Here is a 4,017-nt window from a genome sequence, read left to right as displayed (position 1 = left end):
TGACCAAAGTAAAGAATGTCTAAATGAGACTGCTGCTGTTGGTCAGTGTTGTGAGGACAGAAACCCCTGTAGTGTCTCCTGTTTGTGAAGAGGCTGATTCACTAACGGTTTGTGCATTTCAATGTCCAATTAAAATACGTCACTTAACTCTTGAGGTAAATCTGGTTCTAAAAAAGACAAGGCATTGTGCATTAGAGAAATTAGAAATAAACAATTCAAAATGTAAACATCTCCAATAGAAATAAATTAGCATTCAAAAAGTAGAAAATATACATATATTGAAATACAAATGTACAGTAAAAAATATATAAAGCAATGTACATTATACTACAACATATAACAATGTAATGTGTAAAATATACATGACATATGGGATCTATGATAAAGTGTGTTACATGCATGAGTATAAATAAGTAATAGTATAAATGTACATGATCATAAGTGCAGTGTTAAAGCCACACAGACCAGAATATTCATATAAGTCTGCAAAAGTGTTTTCTGTAACACAAGGAATTCAGTCTATACATATTTTATGTTTGCACTGAGTCTGACATTCAGTACGTGTGAACAACAATGTGTCGTAGTGCATGTAAAACAACTTGTGCGTGACGTGTGCAGACGCAGTATGGAGCTACATTAGATGTTGTTGTGAAATTAATTAATTTAATGCAAGTTCTGCACACACGAAAGGAGGAGTAGGAACATGTTGCCATATTTTATTCAATATGCTCCTTAGATAACTTTGTATTTTATTTGTTTTATTATTATAGCATTGTGAAGCACCTTGAGACAGTGTTGTAGTCAAGTCACCAATTCACGAGTCCAAGTCACTCTCGAGTCACCACTCTTCGAGTCCGAGTCCGAGTCACCAAAGAAGAGTCCAAGTCATGTTCGAGTCATCATTACCTATGTTCGAGTCCGAGTCCGAGTCCAAGTCCGAGTCCGAGTCACCTAAGAAGAGTCCAAGTCAAGTCTGAGTCACAAGTCTTCATGTATTAACCTTCGTGGATATATGTGTTGAAATGTAGCTGCTCCTCTATATTGCTTTTGTCCTGTCATGTTATACTAATCTGTCTATTGAACTGCTGTGAAGCGAGTTTGGCTATTACTAATATTATTATTATTATTATTATTATTATTGTAAATGAGTTTAATATGTCTAACTATATTTAAAATGAGAAGTGATTATATTTGTATGCCAAAAAAATTTCTATGGTAAAGTTTTCGTTTTGCACTTTTATTTTGATAGTAATAAGATCGGGACTCTTATTTTGAAGGAACTTTTACTGGTTAAATCGGTTTACTGATAAAGATTTAGCCCCAGAAAGCACATGGCTACTTAGCATGCAAAGTTAAGTAGCCATGTGCTTTCGTGTTATCGGCTGAATCTTTATTTATTGATTAGATCACGTTACTCTGATGATAGTGTTCAAGACAGCCTAGATATGTCTGAACTGGATCCTTAGAGTAATGTGTGACGGAGCCTTCTCTTCAATCTTGTTTCCACATAACGAGCATTTTGCTCTTTTCCAATGTGGAAGCAGAATGTGTGAAAGCATGCAGCACGATGCAGGGTGTGTCTCTAGACATCTCTAGACTGGAATAGCGGGGCCCAGTCCGTGAACTCGCCTCGCAGGTGCACATGCCAGGATAGAGGACATCAGACTCCAGAGAAAACTTGCTCGAGTCCGAGTCCAAGTCAGAGCGTCAATGTATAAGTCGAGTCCGAGTCATCGAGAAAAATGCACGAGTCCGAGTCCAAGTCAGCGTACGCAAGAATTCACGAGTCCAAGTTCGAGTCGCGTCAATCAGTGCGCGAGTCCGAGTCGAGTCACGAGTCCCGAAAATCGGCACTCGAGTCCGACTCGAGTCTGAGTCCAGGACTGGAGTACTCCATCTCTGCCTTGAGATGATGTTGTTCTTAAAGCGTGCTATACAAATGAAATGTACTATGATTATGTTTTCAAACATAAGGAGTAATCTACACGTCGAATGCCATTTATAAAAACTACATAATAATCATGTTTATGTCAGGATTTAGTCAACAAAACACTTAAAATGTCAGTGACGTTTTTATTTTTAATTATTAATTGTGATGTTCTTTCCCACTATGACTAAATGTATGTATTGTATTGCTATGTTTTTTCTTTATTGTGTCCTGTTGGCTGTTCTGTTTGTCTTCTATGTTGAAAAAGAGAAGCAGGATGTCCACCCAAAAGAAGTCTGAACTATTGCTGACACTTGAATGCTTCTTCTCAATACAAATATTTGAAACAAAATATCAGTGACGTTCCTGCAGAAACTCTTCATTTCTACTAGAAGTACTTTGTCCACGCTGTCAACATGTTATTATTTATTTGTTGCTTAATTGGCTCCTTGAAGGTGTGTCTCCCCCGTAGTCTCTTAATAATTCAGAAGGATCAATTTGAAAGCATTGGCAGAAACTAACCGGTGTGCATTTCCCCTCAAACAAAGCAAAACTATGAATGCACTGAAAACTTGATATCTCTTGTGAATCTCCCGGTGAACAATGTGAGACTGAGACGCCCTGACGAACACGGATCTGCTCCAGGAGGGCAGTGACATTTCAGATGACATTTAGAGGCCGGGCTAATTAACATGTGCAAGGGTGTGTTGCAAACACGGTCCACACTGCACATTTAGATTGATTCCCCAAGGACAAAGGCTCTCTGTGAAGTCAGCTGTTTTCTCAGGATGTTTATTGCATTGATGATGCTCAACATATTGTTTGGTTAGATATGCTAGCTTTGTAGCCATGGGTTTACAATTACAATTTATGTATTTATTTAAACAAGGACCATGCATACAAATGCCGTGAGACTGGATTGTAATCTCAGAAAAGAGAAGATAGGATTCATGCCAGATTTAAGCTAATAGCTAATTTCCATCTGCAGTCCTTACAGCTCTGTCTGCAAATAAAATGAATATTGAATAGTTTGAATCTGAAGTTTGGGTTAGCAAAGGTGCAAGGCCTCTCGTGTAGCTCTTAGCTAGCACATGATGCTGTGTCAGTCTTTGGAAACTGTAACCTAGTTGCTTTAGCTGTAAAATGTCAGCTTTTTTTAACTAGAAGTAGAGGATATTTTCTAGAGTTTGGGTTAGCAAAAATGAAAAGGCCTGTCGTGTAGCTCTTAGCTAGCAACACAAGATTAGCTGTTATCTTACTAACTAGAAACTGAACATTTCAAGTGTTATTAGCTTCCTTTTATTATTTGTACATGTTGTGTAGCTCTTGACTAGCAACACATGTTACTACTATACCTACTGTTTGCTGTAGCTCTAAAATGTTAGCTTACTTACTAGAAGAGACTCGGGGAGCACAAAGCTAATTTCTTCTTTTCAAACTGATAAACTCATGACATTATTTATTTTCTTATGTACAAATTGCTTTTAGGAAAGGAAAACAATTTGGTAGCTATAAACTTGGATCCAACATTTATTTGGACCATCATTGTTCCTGCACTGGTCTTAAAGTTCTCTACATTTCAACTGATTTCTAAATTTCTAAATACAACTTAAAAATGTGGTATCCACTCTTCTTATCTTTCCATTTCATGTAATGCTATACTTGGCCTGCTAACCCTGTTGCTACTAAAATAAAAACTCTGTAATTAAAAATGTAAATAAAGTTTGCATTTCAGAGTAATTCTCCTTAAATACATTTAGAAATTAAGTGATGATCACCTGCCAACCAATTTTAGTAGTTTTCTAAGTTTTCTAATTCTCGGTTACTCACTGACTTAATGAGTTTTGAAGGTTTCTCATTCACTTGTACCCTGCTCAAAATGATGAATAGTTCTCATAAGCAGTGGAGAAGGTGGTGGCAGTGCTAAGGGTCCAGACACAAACCCCACCATGACATTTTGAGCCTAGAATTAGCTGCATTGTTAATAGGAACCTGGTTCTTATCCCTGCAGCAGGTCTCAGATCAGTGTCTGTTTTCTGACTTCTGCTTGATGCACTTCAGTGAAATTGAAATACTGTCGCTCTCAGGAT

Source organism: Pseudochaenichthys georgianus, unplaced genomic scaffold (genome assembly GCF_902827115.2).
Source record: "Pseudochaenichthys georgianus unplaced genomic scaffold, fPseGeo1.2 scaffold_441_arrow_ctg1, whole genome shotgun sequence".
Taxonomy (NCBI): Eukaryota; Metazoa; Chordata; class Actinopteri; order Perciformes; family Channichthyidae; genus Pseudochaenichthys; species Pseudochaenichthys georgianus.
This window is presented reverse-complemented; position numbering follows the sequence as displayed.